The 18,711-nt window shown below is 35.0% G+C and overlaps 1 pseudogene; it reads left to right on the plus strand.

Annotated features, from left to right (window-relative positions):
• Positions 1-16,738: 16,738 nt before the first annotated feature.
• On the plus strand, positions 16,739-18,018 carry LOC120181901 (annotated as a pseudogene).
• The last annotated feature ends 693 nt before the right edge of the window (positions 18,019-18,711 follow it).

Raw genomic sequence — 18,711 nt, forward strand, 5'->3', positions numbered from 1 at the left:
ACATGCGTGTCAAAGAGTTATTGATAGAGTTCCTTATAAGTCATAGAAATAGGATTGAAATGTTCTCTTTCTTTCTTTCGTTCCCTTGAGTATTGTTTAGAAGTACCTGACGGTACAGCTGCGGTTGGTTTTGAGTTGGAGACTGTAACACCTTTGCTAGTATTGAAAGCATTGACGTTATTGATCTCTCATTCTCTTTTCTTTATAGGAAGTCTTCTGCTAGACTCACCTCCTTCAATTTTTCCTTGCTTAATGGTCGTTCCACCATCTCCCCGGCTATAATCAAATCATAGAAGTTTCCGGACATAATGATAACCAAATGCCCAAAGTAAGGGGCCTTAAAGGTATGTACGAAGAGCTTTCTTGTCTCTTTTTCATCCAAGGGCAGATGAACTTGCATAGCCAAATCCCTCCATCGTTGTGCATATTGTCGGAAACTTTCGTTATGCTTCTTTTCCATGCCTTGTAGCATAACACGATCCGACATCATGTCGTTTACATGCTTGTACTATTCCAAGAATGACTTGGATAGATATTTCTATGTCTGATAGCGGTTCAGCTGATTATACCACCTGATAGCTAAATGGTCAAACTCTCCTGAAAGTAGTGAATCAGGAGTTGGTCATTCCCTATGTATCCTGTCATCTTTCGACATAGCATGGTAATGTGAGTTGAAGGGCAATTGTTCTCGTCAAATTTTTCGAAGTCTGGGACTTTACATTTTGGAGTAAGAATCAAATCTGGGACTAGGCTTAATTTCAAAGCATCAACTCCATAATAGTCGTTATCCCCTTTATTGTCTTCATCTGGTCTTCCAACTGCTTGATCATTTCCTCCATTTTCTTTGCCTTGTATTCTTCATCAAAATTGGGTTTATGGTAGTTATCTGGATTGTTCCGAGGATTGGATACAGAAGCATGTATATTTACGGCAGATGAGGCTTGTGCTTTCATAGCAGTTGAGTCCCCTTGAAGTCCTGGTAAGATTCTCGGTGGGATAACCACCTGCGGGGTTGGTGACACAGTTACTCCTTCAGATGTCCCTGTCCCGTGAGTACTTAATGATTCAAGCCATATAACTTTGCGATGATTTGATCAACCAAAGACTCTTAGCTTTTAGCGATTAATTCCAGAGTGCTTTGATTATTCTGACATATTTTTCTTCAAGCTCCCTCTGTAACCTCAGCATGTTCTCTTCGAGTTGAGCAATCTTAGCTTTCATTTTCTTCTTCTTTGAACGGGTATTATGAGGATGAGGTGTGTCCAATGCTTGGTGTGGTATGTCTAGTGTTTGTCCCCTTTTTTGATGAGACATTTTCTGTTAGTTAATATGAATGTAAAGAAAAGAAAAAAAATAACAATAGGAAGTATATAAAAATGCGTGATGCATGAAATTTTCGAAGCACTAATCCAAAAATGCATTTGTTATTATAAATAATCTTTATTGGGACAAAATACGACAAATCAGATGACAGAATTTCATGATAAGGTAAAACATATATAATGAAGTCATAATTTTAAATATTATCATAAATCCATAACATATCAGATAAATCATTCAAAATTATCATGTAACACCATCAAGAATACACATGAACTGGTCTGAGAAGCCTAGTACGATAGCCTACTATCGGGTCTGCCTATAACGATCGGTGATAAAATGGAGATTAAACCTTTTTTAGATAAGAAAACCAAAAAGGGAAAGAGAGAGAGAGAGAAAGGGAAAAACATGGGGTTTCTAAATGAAGAGGTTCCATCTTTTTGGGATGTTTTAAACCAAACATTTAAGGAGAATGACAAAATCATGCCATTTGTCCTTCGATTTTCTTGAGTTTCCTTATTTGATTCAAATTTGACTAAAAATTCACATTAGTCCCAAAATTTAATCGAAATTTAAATTTAATCTCGAAATCATTTTAGGAAAGAATTTAGCCCTTAAATCGGTGTGACAACTCTCCCCCTCCCCCTTAAAAAAAATTTCATCCTCAAAATTTACATGATTTGAACATTTGCAAAAAATTGATGCTTCATTGACTCCAATGTCTCCCAAGTAGCTTCTGTGCGACTGCGATTGCTCCACAAACCTTAACCAACAGAATCTTCCCATTTCTAAGAACTCTAACTTCCCGGTCTAATATATGAACAAGTTCATCCTCATAAGACAAATCATGCCTCAAATCTACATCCTACACCTGAATGATGTGACTTAGATCTGAACAGTACTATCTCAGCATAGAAATATGGAAAACATCATGGATATAACTAAGCTAGGGAGGCAAGTCAATATGATAATCCACAAGTCTGACTCTCTTCAGAATATGATATGGTCCAATAAATCTCGGACTTAGGTTACTCTTGTGTCAAAATCTCAACACTTTCTTCCGTGAATATACTTTTAGAAAAACCTGATCCTTAACCTCAAACTTGATATCCTTCCTCCTCTGATCAGCATAAGATTTATGTCTATCAAATGCCACTCTCAGGAGATCATGGATCAATCTGACATCATTCTCAGTGTCTTGAACCAACTCAGGACCTAAAATCCTCCAATCATGCAACTCAGTCCAATCGATAAGAGTACAAAATTTACATCCATATAGAGCCTCATACGATGCCATGCAGATGCTAGCCCGGTAATTGTTATTGTAAGCGAACTCGACTAACAATAGAAAGTTCTCCTAACTGCCAAGAAAGTTGATAGCACAACCTCGAAGCATATCCTCCATAACATGTATCACTCTCTCAGACTGATCATCAATTTATGGATGAAAAGTTGTACTAAAGTTCAAACAGGTACCCAGAGCCTCATGTAGAGCCTTCCAGAATCTAAAAGTGAATCTCGAATCTCAGTCAGAAATGATAAACAACCAGGTCACCATGAAGTCTAACGATCTTAGAGATATAAAACCTATCCAACTTCCCCAAAGAATAATTAAATCGCAATGAAATAAAGTGAACTGATTTGGTGAGTCGATTAAAAATCACCCAGACAAAATCCTTTTCAGAATGAGTCAAAGACACCCAGTCAAAAAATCATCGTAATGTAGTCCTATTTCCACTCCGGAATCATAATGGGCTGCAACAAACTAAACGAATGTCGATGCTCTGCTTTGATTTATTGACAAGTTCGCCACATAAACAAAAACACCCTTCTTCATACTAACCTAATAATAACAATCCTTAAGATTATTGTATATCTTGTCTCCACCAGGATGCATGGTATAGTGACTACTATATGCCTCCTAAAGAATAGTATGCCTCAAATTGCTATCTTTATGTACACAGTAATAACCACGTAAACAAAAAATACCATCATAATCAAAACTATAATCTGAACTCAGTCTTTGCCCAACCAGTTCAAAATAGAAAGCATTGAGCTATCTAGGAGTTGCTTAGCCTTAATCTCCTCAGCTAAGGTTAGCTTAACCTATAACTCTGCCAACACACTATTATCATCAAACAAGCTCAACTGGTATATAAGTCCCTCATATCAGATACCGTCTTATGGCTCAAGGCAAGATTGTGAGTGGGGTAGTTATGATCATGCAGCTTTAAATGAAAGTACACATAAGTTACAATCTTCTAATCATGCATCAAAACACACCATTTTCTAGAGTGAGAAGCATCACTATAAACTAAAAAATATTCCCTGACTCAGGCTGAATCAACACTGGGGCTTCAGTCAGAATAGTCTTTAGTTTCTTAAAACTAAATTGTTGAGCTTCGGACCAAACAAAGGGAACGTCCTTCCTCAATAGCTTTGTCAGTGGAGTCGTAATGATGGAAAAGTCTTCCAAAAAAGATAGTAATAACCAACTAAGCCCAAGAAGCTTTAGATCTTCGAGACATTCATGGGTTGCTTCCAGTTTAGAATAGCCTCCACTTTACTTGGTTCCACCCAAATACCCTCAGCAGATATAATATGCACCAAAAAAGTCACCTCGATGATCCATAACTCACATTTTCTCAACTTGAAAAATAACTTATGCTCCCTTAAAGTCTATAGAATGATCCTCAAATGCTCATCCTACTCTACTTCAGTTCAAGAATACACCAGTATGTCGACTATGAACACGACCACAAACTGGTCCAGATAGAGTCAAAACACTCGATTTATCAAATCAATAAAGGTAACATGAGCATTGGTTAACTCGAATGGCATCACCAAAAACTTGTAATGCCCATATCGAGTACGAAAAATAGTCTTGGGGATGTCAGGATCTTTCACCTTGAGTTGGTAGTAACCAAACCTCAAGTCTATATTAAAAAGACGATAGCCCAACGGAACTGGTTAAACAAATAATCGATCTTGGGCAGAGGATATTTATTTTTGACTATGAGCTTGTTCAGTTTCTGGTAGTCAATACAAAGTCTCAATGTCCTATCATTCTTCTTGACAAAGAGAAATAGAGCACCATCAGTGAAACATTTGGGTAGAATGAATCCCTTATCAAATACCTTATGAAGTTGAACTTTCAATTCTTTAAGTTCAAGTCTATATTAAAAAAGACGATAGCCCAACGGAACTGGTCAAACAAATAATCGATCTTGGGCAGAGGATATTTATTTTTGACTGTGAGCTTGTTCAGTTTTTGGTAGTCAATACAGAGTCTCAATGTCCTATCCTTCTTCTTGACAAAGAGAATTAGAGCACCATTGGTGAAACGTTTGGGTCGAATGAATCCCTTATCCAATACCTTATGAAGTTGGACTTTCAATTCTTTAAGCTCCTTAGAGGCCATATGGTAAGAAGCCATCGAAACTAGTGTCAAAATGAAATAGAATTCAATATCAAACTCAACTCAACTTCTCTATTCGGTGGTAACCTAGGCAATTCTCAAGGAATACATCGAGAAATTCATTAATAATTTAGATTCTCTCTATGACAGATCGGGAACCCCTGGTATCCAATATATAGGCGAGGAACACCTCAGACCCTTCCTGATCGTCCTTTCAGCTACCAAAGCAGATTCAATATTCATAAAAACCCACAACATTCTCCGATCATAACTATCTTCTTGTCATTAACAGCCTTCAGAATATATATCTTAGTTTCAAAATCGAGATTAAATCGACGTTTATCCATCCAATCCATGCAAGAATCAAGTTGAAACTCTTCAAAATGAAACTCCATCAAATCGGCCAAGAATATCTACCCATGGATCTTTGTAGGACACCCTCTAAAAATTCAGTCCAACTCTATGGACTGGCCTATAGGACTCTAAATTGTCACTGCGCTTTAGGTATTCTCAATACGGATATTAAGACCCCAGAAATAAAACTTGATAAATAGTAATGGATGGAACAAACATCAAATAAAGCAAAATATAGAATTGAATAAATGGTAACAGTAACTCCAATCACATTAGGCTTATCGCGGTCCTACCAACATCGAGCAGTATAAACTAAGCCAAGTTGGTTGGTCTCAATCTGAGTTGTACCCTACTCTAAGAAGGTCATCTTCTACTAGTAGACCCAAATATGTTTTACTGACTACGACCCTCAGTTGGAGTCTAAATTGTACTCTGTGTACGAGCAAACGTATGAACTGATGTTTGAACAATAAGAGTTGGCTCCGGACACTCTCTTAAGAAATGGTCATCTGACCCACATTTGAAACAAGTAGTTATCTTCTTCCTACACTCACCAAAGTGACGTCTCCCATAATGCTCATAAGTGGTCAATATTGGTACTCCTAAATAACCACCCTGACTAGAACTTAGAGCAGTAGGTGCGGCTGACATGGCAGGCCTAGTACTCATATTACCTCTATGACAATACTGGTCCCTACCTTTCTTTCTAGGATGTGCAGAGGTATCTACTGAACAAGAAGGCATTCTGAATTGGTCTCGACCTCTATCTCTCCTACGCTTCATACCCAGTCGACCAATCTCTTTAGCAATCTTGGCTATCTCAATAATTGCATCAAAGTTCCTCTCTTGGTGGGTAGCAACTCGACTCTTGATTTCATATCTGATTATATTCTTAAATCTTAAACATCGATCCAGGTTGATGTCCATAATAATAGCATAAAAACTCAACCTGATGAACTCAATCGCATAATCTATAATAGACATATTGCCCTTCTCCAAACTCTGAAACTCCTTTGTAAGTATCTCTCTTAGATGTAGTGACTCTAAAAAATGTTCCTTGAAAAGATCCCAAGTTAAATGGTCCATCAAGATACTCTTGGAAATCGAACGCCACCATCTCATCCTTCATTCTTAAGCAAGGCTAGCACTATCTTCAACTTCTTCTTGGGCCTCAGCTCCATCTCATCCGTAGTTATCTCTGTATCATGTAACCAGTAGTCGGCATCAGTAGGAGGTTCCCCAATAATGCCCTCAAATAAAACTACTCCAGTAGCCACCAGAGATATAGATATATTTACAACATACATATTAGCATAAGCTCTAGACACCCTTTGAAACATGTGATACGTAACTATATTAATGGCACCCTCATCTAGCTCAAAATACTCATGCTCAGTGATAGATGGGTCTTTCATAGGCGTAGCCAGATCCTTACGAGGAACATACGGATGGACACGTGGCACATGAGGATCTCTATATAGAGCTAAAAGATCGAATCGGTCGACCGTGAGCACAACCATGACCTGGCCTACAACTTCAAGAACTCATCAAAACAATCTACTAAGCTCTACAGAAAGAATTTAAACATAAGTTAGACTTACAAAAGAAATCTCAATTATATTTAAAATTTGTAAAATAATGTGACACATTGATTGAAAACATCATTAAATATCTTTTTAAATTACAATATTTAGGACTCATCCACAGTCCGAGTGTTTAAAATTGAAAGCTCTTATACCACCAAGTGTAACTCCTAGACTTGACCTAGGCATTTCGACCAAATCTATACGGTCTCATGTCATATACAGAATTCCTTTACATATTTAAAATGTACTTAAAATTCATTTTAGTAAATAAAAACCCATATAGCAGTATGATACGGAAATAACCATCAGAGATGTCCATACGATAAACATACAGAGTTATCAACGTTGAAAAACAAAACATCGGTAATACAAGTACGTCAAGACAGTAGTAAAACATGTGTCACCAAAATATAAAAAATAGGCATAAAAATGTATAGTGATACAAAAGGGTGAACAATTGATCCTCTTGATGCCAAGTCTGTCAGCCTACTGTCGAATAGTATCTGAAAATTTACATATTTAAAGAGTGAGCTAAAAAGCTCAGTGTGCTCCTTAAGGTGTATAAAAACGTTCGGATAAATATTTCAGTAAACGTCAATTTATAAAACATTCTTTTAAAATATGAACATTACCATATCTGAACATCAGACTATATAGGTTCCCTTGAACCGTACACCCACCTATACACTCGGTAAGGACTTACTCTATGCACAAAGTAGAGGAGCCTGCGGTAAGGTCTTACAAGTAATAAACTAAGCATGAGATACTTCCTCCAATCATACCCCTCAATGATAGTAAATATGTCATCTGAGTGGAAACAATAAATTAATACTTTAAATCATGAAATCATGACATATTCTATAATTAGATATAGAAATATAGAAATCAGAGACCTTGTTAAAAACATATGGTAAATCAGATGTCATAAATTAATGCATAGGGTAAAATAGATATCATGAAGTCATAATTTTAAAATATCATCAGAAATTTAGAACAAATAAGATAAATAGTTTAAATAGTAATGTAACACCATCAGGAACATACCTGAACTGGTTTGAGAAGTATGGTATGGTAGCCTATTATCACCTCTGTCTATCACGGTCAGTGGTAAAAAAGAGATTAAACCTTTTTTGGAGAAGAAAACTAAAAAAGGAAATAGAGAAAAGGGGGAAAATATATGGGGTTTCTAAATGAAGAGAGTTTAGCTTTTTGGGATGCTTTAAACCAAACATGTAAAGAGAATGGAAAAATCATGCCATTGGTCCTTGGGTTATTGAAGTTTCCTGATTTTAATATAAATTTGACTAAAAGTTTGCTTTAGTCCCATAATTTAATCGAAATTTAAATTTAATCCCAAAATAATTTTAGGAAAAACTTTAACCCTAAATCAAGGTGTGATAATGTTTGAGACGTCTTTGGAAATGGGAATTTTCACTGGACAGACACTTATCATAATCTATTCAGGTTTTAAAAATAGGGATCCAAGACGTCTATGCAAGCTTGTTGTTGCAGCGGTAACTTTGTTTATGAAATATAGTTTATAGTTGCATGTGTTTGTGTGTGTGTATATATGGTATATATATATATATATATGAAGAACATGTCACAATTTCAATGAAGAAAATAATAGAATTGGGGATTTTAGAAAATGAAAAAAGTTTAAGATGAAGAATTGCATTGAAATCTCAACATATTTCTCAATTATAATTATGTTGCATATATTTAATAACAACAGCCAATTATTTGTTTATAGCTGTCACTGCATTTGTCTTGTAGTCTAACTGCTTGCTTCCCGCTACATTCCTTCAATAGATTTCTTCTTGGGCTTCATGGGTGGGCTGTCATCACTCACTGGTCTTCAATAGTTGTAGTTACTTGGGTCTCTCCTTCAGCCTGCTCCAATTCCACGTCCCCATCAGATTTGTTATCTCCCTTAGCCTGCTCCAAAACCACATTGCCATCAGGTAAATTAATTGATTCCTCTTTCTCCCAATCCCTAGCCTCTGAGTTCTCAATTCCCTAAACCCTAATTCCATCTATCCCCTAAATCTCTTCTCCATTTCACCTACCACCATGACAATACCCCCATCTTCATTCGATCCTTGACAACAAGGATCAAACCCTGGAAATTGTGTTCGCAAAACAGTGTAGTCTTCCCATGTGGCATCTTCCTTTCCCAAGTTCGTCCACTGAATTAGGAATTGCGTAACGTCCTGATTATTGCACATCACAATTATTTTGGCCAAAACAGCAGCCGGATGTACCTTTAACTGGCCGTCAGCATTAATCTTCGGATGATCAAATGAGGTAATCTTTTGTTCACAACCTTTTTCTTTAAGAGACTAACATGAAAAACATGATGGATTTTCGAATGATCATGTAATTTTAATTTATATGCTACTGACCCTACTCGTTCAATCACTGTGTATGGTCCAAAAAATCGAGCAGCCAATTTGAGGTTCTTGCAAAGTACTAAGGACGTTTGCTGATACAACTGAAGTTTAAAGTAAACACTATCCCCACCTGAAATTCCTTATCTGTACACTTCTTGTCTGCATATGCTTTCATTCTAGTTTGAGCCTTCTGTAGTTGTTCTTGCAAAATCTTGTTCATTACATCTCTTTGTTCTAATAACTCCTGTACTATATGCACCATTGACTGACCACCCAAGATAACACTTGAGGTTTATAACTATACATAGCTTCAAATGGAGTTATACCTAAGGCAGTGTGATAGTTGGTGTTATAACACCATTATGCCTGTGGTAACCAATCAACCCATATAGTAGGTTTAATAAAACAAATACTCCTCAATTACTGCTCAACACACTGATTTACTCTTTTAGTTTGGCCATCCGTTTCTGGATGATAGGCAATGTTGAAGTGAGTTTCTTTGCCAACCTGTTTCATAAATTCCTTCCAAAAAACACTTGTAAATAACTTGTCTCTATCTAACACAGTGGACTTAGGATGGCCATGTAGTTTATAAATCTGAGCTAAATAGAGCTTTGCCAAATCAGCTGTTGTGTAGGGATGTTTTAAAGGAATGAAATGGCCATATTTAGTAAACCTATCAACAATTACCCAAATTCAAGTATATTTCTTTGAAGGTGGAAAACCTTTAATGAAATCCATAGAAATCATATCCCAAGCTTGGTGTGGAATTGGTAGTGGTTGTAAGAGACCAACCTTGTGAGAATGGTCAAATTTAGTCATCTGACATACCTCACACTGAGCAATAAAGTCTTTGATCTATTTTTTTAATTTTGGCCAATAAAAATAAAGCTGAACTCTATAGATAGTAGCATGAATTCCTGAATGTCCTCCCAAAGGAGATACATGTAAAAGGGTCAAGATTTGTTGCCTCAATCCTCCAATTTCACCCATATAAACCTTCTTGTTAAATCTCAAAACTCCTTGAGTAAAATTCCATTGACTGTTAACATCTGTGCAGATACTTAATTATGCAATTTTAATCTTTGCAAAGTCATCTTTTGTGTAGCTTTTTTCAAGGTCTTGAACCCACTATGGAATAATAGTGTTACAGTCAGCTGTTGAAATTCAACTTCATTTTTCTAGATAAAGCATCAGCAGCCAAATTACTTCTTCCCTTTCTATAAAAAATTGTAAAATCTAACCCCAAAAGTTTTGTAAGTCCTTTCTTTTGGATAGAAGTAATGATTCTTTGTTCCAAAAGATGTTTAAGTGCTTCATGATAGGGGTGTGCAAATCTGGGTACCCGGATTTTCGGGTACCCGATTTCCGGGTACCCAGAACTTCCGGGTCGTCGATTTCTCGGCCCGTGTCCCGACCTGGATGTTACGGATACCCGGTAATCGGGTACCCAGATTTTGCGGGTACCCGGTAATCGGGTACCCGATACCCGGTTTTTAATTTTTTATTTTCAAATTATTAATTTAAAAAAATATATACACAAATTTAAATGTTTGAAACTTCGAATTACATACTCTAATATCCGAACATAAAATTTAAAAGTTCAAAATACAAAATATAATAATCCATAATATAAATAATTTATTATATTTTATATAATTATATATAAAAAATAAAAAATAAAAACTAACCAGGTACTCGGGTACCCGGAAAAACTAGATTTTGTGACCCAGGCCCGACCCGGGAAATGTCAGGCCGGGTACCCGACCCGGCCGGGTAATTTTTTTTAGAGAATTACCCGGTTTTTTTAGATCCGGGTCGGCGGGTCGGGTCAACCGGGTTGGGTAATTTTGCACACCCCTACTTCATGATATGTTTTGATGACAAATGGAACTCCTTCAAAGTAATTTCTCCATTTAGTTATTGTCATAAGAATAACTAAATATTCCCTTTCATAGACAGACATATCAGAATGTTTAGGACTTAAGGCCTTACTTAAATAGGCTATAGGACGTTCATCTTGAGATAAAAAGCTCCAATACCAGTAGAACTTGCATCTGTTTCTAAACAGAATGGTTTAGTAAAATCAGGTAACGTAAGAATAGGGGCCTGAGACATGGCTACTTTAAGTGTCTCAAAAGATGCCCTAGATTCAGGTGTCCATGTGAAATTATTCTTTTTGAGCATATCAGTCAATGGCATACTAATCATTCCATAATTGCGTATAAACTTCCTGTAATAGCCTGTAAGATCAAAAAATCCTTTGAGAGACTTCAAATTTGTAGGCATCTTCCAAGTCCTCATAGCCTCTATCTCGGAAAAGTCAATAGCCACACCATAGGCTGAAATTACATAACCCAAATATTCCACCTGAGTTTGTCCAAAAAAACACTTACTTCGCTTAGCAAACAACTGGTGCCTCCTCAAAGTCTACAAAATAATTTTTAAATATGTCTTGTGTTCTGACATAGACTTACTATATATGAGAATGTCATCGAAAAATAATAGGACAAATTTCCTCAAATATGGTCCAAAAATGTCATTTATAAGTGTTTGAAAGGTTGCTGGTGCATTTGTTAAACCAAATGGCATGACTTTGAACTCAAAATGGCCATGGAGAGTTCTAAAAATAGTCTTCTCAATATCATCAGGACTTATTCGAATCTGCCAATAGCCTAATCTAAGATCAATTTTAGAAAAATACTGAGATCCTACCAATTCATCCAAAATATCTTCTACCACTGGTATAGGAAATTTGTTTTTAACAATCATAGAATTCAATTATCTATAATCAACACAAAGCCTCCATGAACTATCTTTCTTCTTAACCAACAAGCAAAGAGAGGCAAAAGGACTCTTACTTGTTTGTATAATGGAAGAGGCTAACATTTCTTTAATTTGTCTCTCAACTTCTATTTTTTTATGGTGAGGAAATCTGTATGGACGTAGATTGACAGGTTGAGCTCCCTCTTTAAGTATAATTGCATGGTCCTGACCTCTTTCAGGTGACATACCATCAAGTTCAGCAAATATATCTGCATACTGTTGTAAATTTGGTTGTAAATCTACTGAAATTAAAAATTGATCTTCTTTTGTAATCATTAAATAGAATTCACCAGCAAAAGCAACATCTTTTGCAACTATTTTCTGTAATTTATTCACAGAAGGTAATTTAATGGTTGGCATCCTTTTCTCTCCTTGTAATAGAATTTGTTGTCCATCCTTTTGGAATGTCAATGTCAGTTCATTAAAATCCATCAAAATGGGACTGTACTTTTGCATCCAATCAACCCCTAGAACCATATCACTCCCTCCCAGCTGCAAGACTCTGAAATCATGTTCAAAGAGATGTCCTTGCATTTTCCATTAGATTTGTTAACTGGTGAGTGTGATGTAAAGTTTCTCTCTATTTGCTACAGTGATTGAAATAGGTTTAGTAGAAATAACCTCTGCTCCTTCCTTAGCCCAACCAGCAGTTACAAAACTATTTGTACTGCCACTGTCAATCAAGATATTTAAGGGTCTCCCTTTTACAGTCCTCTAAATTCTCAAAGTTGTAAAACTAGCCTGTCCATTTAAAACATTCATAGAAATTTCGAAATCTTTGGCTCCTGAAATTTGAGTAACAGAATCTGGTAACTCGGTCTCCTGAATATTCTCCTCTTCAATATCTTGAACAAATTCACCTTAATTCATACAATTCAACTGCTTCTGTTTACATTGGTGTCCCGGAGAAAACTTGTCTCCACACCTAAAACAGAGATTGTTAGCTCTTCGATAATCTAAAAGACTATCTTAGTGTTGTTAATTAGAGGACCAGGCTTAGGAAAAATTGTAGTAGATAAATTCTTCACTGTAGAAGTTTGATTTGAATTGTAGAAATTCCGAATAGGAGTTCGAATTTTTTTACTTTCAATTTCACCAGCAAGTTCATGAAGTTTAGCTTGTTTAAATGTAGCAGCCAAAGATTTTGGTTCATGTTCTCGAACTCTATGCTTCAATTCATTCTTTAAGCCACTAATGAAGCTAGAAATGAAATACTCTTTCCCAATATGAGGATTCTGTTGTATGATAAAAGGCATTAATTCATCAAAACGTTCTTGATACTCTTCCACAGTACCTCTTTGAGTTAATTTGTTGAACTCATCCACCACATCAATATACGTACTACTGCCAAATCTGTGACACAAATCAACTGCAAACTCATGCCAAGTAACCTTATTTTTATGCATAAGATACTCATCAAACCACGTTTCAGCCCTCCCAGTCAAATACATAGAAGTTATTTCAATCTATTGAGATTCAGGAATAGCAAATATTATGAAATATTTTTGACATTTTTTAAAACCAACTCCTAGGATTTGAACCATCAAAGAATTGAAGTTCAATTCGAGGTCTAGAAAATAAAACAAAAGCACCAACACTAGCAGGAATAGCACTAGAATTCTCCCCTGAGTCGTCTCAATTACTAACCAGTCTCAAAGATGGAACAGTTGACAGAATAGGATCATATTGCTTATCAGCAGGTTTAAATTATAAAATATCTAGTTCTCCAGGTTTAAAAGAGTATCTTTCATGCTCATTAATTACAGTAACCTCAAAAGGTGTTTTACCTTCTATTTTTGGTGTAGGAATTTCAACTTCTTTCTTACTGGTTGTTGGAGTTAGGTGATCACCTTCTTCTTCACTTTTTGCTATCATCTGAATAATCTTATGAAGATAACCAGTATTTTCTGTAGACTGAGCTTCCAAGGTAGCTAAACGTTCCTCCCATTTCTCTCGTTGAACAACCCACCATCTCGACACTTCCTCTTGCAGCTCCGCAGATACAGTTTCTGTTGCTTCAATCGGATTTATTTCAGCCATTTTAGTATTTTTCTTAAGCATCCCAATTTTTTTTTCCCGAATTTTGGATCAATTAACGTGGCTCTAAATACCAATTGTCACAATTTCAATGAAGAAAATAATAGAATTAGGGATTTTAGAAAATGAAGAAAGTTGAAGATGAATAATTGCATTGAAATCTCAGCATAATTCTCAATTACAATTCTGTTGCATATATTTAATAAAAATAGCCAATTATTTGTTTACAACTGTCACTGCATTTGTCTTGTAGTCTAACTGCTTGCTTCCTGCTAGATTCCTTCAATAGATTTCTTCTTGGGCTTCACGGGTGGGCTGCCATCACTCACTGGTCTTTAATAGTTGTAGTTACTTGGGTCTCTCCTTCGGCCTGCTCCAATTCCACGTCCCCATCAGATTTGTTATCTCCCTTGGCCTGCTCCAAAGCCACATTGTCATCAGGTAAATTAATCGATTCCTCTTTCTCCCAAATCTCTAGCCTCTGAGTTCCTAATTCCCTAAACCCTAATTCCATCTCTCCCCCAAATCTTTTCTCCATTTCACCTGCCACCATAACAGAACAATCCTTGCTTTGTATATCGCCATTGAATAAATGCAACCATGGGACAGTTTTGCAGGTGACCAATGCAGAAACCTGGTGTAATGGCATCCATTGGATTGGGTTTAGCACCATGTATCATTCATTTTATTTTAATATGTTATTAGGGATGAGTAAAACTTGATTTGAAATCAATTTTTCTACTCGACTCTAAACAATTCGACTCGAATTGAATTCAAGTTATAATTTCATAAACTCGACTTGACTCGAAAAAATTTCAAGTTTAAATTAATTCACCGACTCTATATGATATATGGATATCACATATGGAAAAAATATGAATATATATAGTTATAAAAACTATTTAAATTGGAATCAAATAATATCATAATATTTTACATTTTTACAATTAAATTTAAACATCAACTCAAAAATTCGACTCGATTCGACTCAACTCGGATTTTATAAACTCGACTCGAAAAATTTTCAAGTCAATTTTGAGTTGTAAAATAATAATTATCAATTTGAATAATTTAAAATTCTTTTTACTCGGCTCGATCTAATACTCATCCTCCATATTGTAGGTTGAAAATTATGGCAAACAGTTGCATTGAAAATCATATGCCGGCAATTACAATGATTATTTAACGGATATTTTCGCATAATAATATGTGATTATTGAAAATCATATGCCGGCATTTACTCAAAATTCTAGTTTATGTGATTGATTTTAACTCTATCACTTAAACAATAGACTATAATTAGCTTTAAAAGAAATTAAAAAAAGTTACAAATACGAATTAACATGAGACACAAAGCCTTCAATAAAGAGTTATCATTCAAAAGTGATATGTAGCTATTAGCCATGAACAAGTCAAATATCTACACTCACCTATTCTTATATATCAAAATCAATTACATTGAACCTTAAATGATTATGCGGTTACGAGTTGAATTTGAACCTTGATTATAAGTCTGGCAAATAAAAAGACATACATATCAATAATTTTATATATGTTATATTGGACTCGTACATAATTCAACCTGAAATGACTAAAAAATCTAATTGTTAGCCTGACTAAAAAATCGATCGGTCCAATATGAATTCAATTCGAAATTTTCCTGAATCGATAATGATATAATCTAATATCTGACTTGATCTGACTTAATATTGACTCGAATTATATTTGAAACATATTTTATTTACCTAATGAATGCATGATAATGATTTCAAAACCATATATTTTTAAATCTCACAAATTTTAAATAGTTCTCAAAACTTAGAACTTAGAGTGAGATCTTGAAGACGTCTGAGGTAAGAGTTTGATATCGAATATTTTTATTTTGAGTTCTTAAAACATTAGAAAAATAATTGGAAACAAGAAAATAAAATAAAAATGAAGCTTAGTCAATTTTAGTTAAAATTGAGCAAAATTTGTATAAATAATATAATATAAATTCTTGATTGTATTTTTCATAAGTTTAAATAATAAAATCATATTTTTTTTATAAACAAATCGTAATTTTATCTTTAACAATAACTCGTAAGAATTTAAACTTATAGAAAATATTAAATTTTGTAATTGTAATTAACGATTTAAAATTCAAATAAATTTACCCCTTGTTTCATTGATAAATGTTTGAAATATTATTTTAGCTATTTTTATGCATAGGTAAAAAAACTTTATTATAAAAATGAAAAAAAACATTGATTACTTATAAGAAATATAAATGGTTTAAACAAAAAACTGCACGAGGAAATTGAAAAATATAAATATTTAATAATGTGATACAAAAATTTTCCCAATAAATATAAATAAAAAGTATATTAAATGTGAAAAATGATGAAAAATATTATATGGATTGATTAGAAATTTTTTAAAAAAAAACAATATAAAGTTAGTTGATTATATTCCTAATTTAATTCCTAAATAATCTCTTTATGCTATTATTTTATTAAAATATTAAATCTGTTAAGATACATATTTGTTAGTAAAATCATCATTAAAATAATTAATTGTTTTTGAAATTTTGAAGAGTCGTGTTTGTTAAGAGTAACAAAAGAATGTGTTAAAAATAACAAAAGAATGATTTGTTTTAAAAGTTAAAAATATATGAAATTCTAAACAATTAAATACAAATACTTCAAATTTCTCCAGGCTATAAATATCTTCTATATGCCCTCAATATTCAACACTTCAGTGATTCTTTCTCTACTTGATTTTTATTTTCGTTTTGTTTTAAAGGATTTTGGGTTTATTTTCATTTGTGAATAAAGAGGATGGAATTAGATCTTTCTCCAAAGTTGGCTAAGAAAGTGTAAGGTGGCGATGGTGGAAGCTACTATGCTTGGTGCCCCAATGAACTCCCCATGTTGCGTCAAGGCAACATTGGTGCATCCAAGTTGGCCCTTCAAAAGAATGGCTTTGCCCTTCCACAGTACTCCGATGCTTTGAAGGTTGCTTATGTCCTTCAAGGTATTATCTTTACAGATTCCTCTCTTTTTTACTCTTTTTGGGGGTTTTGTTCATGCACTATGATCAGTGTCACTTTTTATTGTTTTTCTTGTAATCTTTCATTTTTATTTATGTTTGATCTCTTTGATGTAGGAGCCGGTGTTGCTGGGATTGTTCTACCTGAATCCGAGGAGAAAATAATTGCTATTAAGAAGGGTGATGCAATTGCTCTTCCTTTTGGTGGTATAATAAGGAGAATACTGAGTTGGTGGTTCTCTTCATGGGACATACCTCTAAAGGCCACAAAGCCGGTCAATTCACTGATTTCTATTTGACTGGTGCCAATGGTATCTTCACCGGTTTCACAACCGAACTTGTGAAGAGAGCTTGGGACGTGGATGATGATACCGCTAAGGCTCTTATTGGCAAACAGCAACGCAAAGGCATCGTCAAGTTTGATGCCAGTGTCAAGATGCCTGAACCAAAGCCGGATCACCGGAAAGGAATGGCCTTGAACTGCGAGGAAGCGCCACTGGATACAGATATCAAGAATGCTGGTAATGTGGTGTTGTTGAACACTAAAACCTACCTTTGGTTGGTCAGGTCGGGATGGATGCTGATCTCGTTAGGTTGGAAGGCAATGCAATGTGTTCGCCTGGCTTTTCATGTGATTCAGCCTTGCAGGTCACATATATTGTGAAAGGCAGTGGTCGCCTCCAAGTTGTTGGAGTCGATGGCAAAAGGGTCCTGGAAACCATTGTGAAGGAAGGTAACCTATTGATTGTGCCAAGGTTCTTTGTTGTTTCGAAGATTGCAGATCCAGATGGTTTGTCTTGGTTCTCAATCATCACAACAAAGCCGGAGTTCAAATCCCGTACTTTTTATGTTGTTTTAATATGTGATTTGATGTGCAGCCCTGTATTCACTCACTTGGCTGGGAGCATTGGGGCATGGAAGGCTATATCCCCTGAAGTTCTACAAGCAGCTTTCAAGGTTCCGGCTGAGACAGAGAAGCTTTTCAGGTCCAAGAGATCCAATGATGCCATCTTCTTCCCTCCGCCAAGTTGAAGAAACTAATCTCTACTAGTTTTAGTTTTAGATCTCTTTTTGTCGAATACATATATTTTAGGGATACAAATTTCGTAACCAAAAATTCCTTTTCGTTTCTTCAGTTTTTATGTTTGCTGTTCAGACATAAAATTTTAGGTCTTATATTGCTGAATGCTGCTCTTTTTTTATTCCTTTCTGAAAAACCAAACATAAGCTTACCATTTAGATTTAAATGTATGATCATTTACGTCACCGATTATTTAAGGAAAGCTCGAAAGATCCTTTAATGGTTTCTCCCAAATAGCAAATGCATTTTCACTCCTATATAACGATATAAAAAAAGTAATACCCATTTCATCACTGTAAGTAATTTCTTTTGAAAATGCAAGCCAATGAATACAATTTCAAGGATTTTCCTGCCAATGTCGACACCTTTCGAGTTAGCCTTAATTCAGATTAAAGTCCGAGTTAGTCATATATAGAATTTCCTCAACCGTGATTATGTGTTTCGTTATATTTGTGATTATGAATTATAAACTAAATTATAAAATATCGAAAATTGAATTATTCAACCAACTAATCTAGACCATGTATTCGTTCAGAAATTCGATACAGATTTTTGTCCAAATTTCAGTAGAAACGCTCAAACGTATAGAGAAACAAGATTACATAACAAATGTTCCAAGGGGCAAGAATGCATAAATTCAAAATCAAGAAGCAATTTTTTTGCAAA

Source organism: Hibiscus syriacus, unplaced genomic scaffold, assembly GCF_006381635.1.
Source record: "Hibiscus syriacus cultivar Baekdansim isolate YM2019G1 unplaced genomic scaffold, ASM638163v2 tig00003721_pilon, whole genome shotgun sequence".
Lineage (NCBI taxonomy): Eukaryota > Viridiplantae > Streptophyta > Magnoliopsida > Malvales > Malvaceae > Hibiscus > Hibiscus syriacus.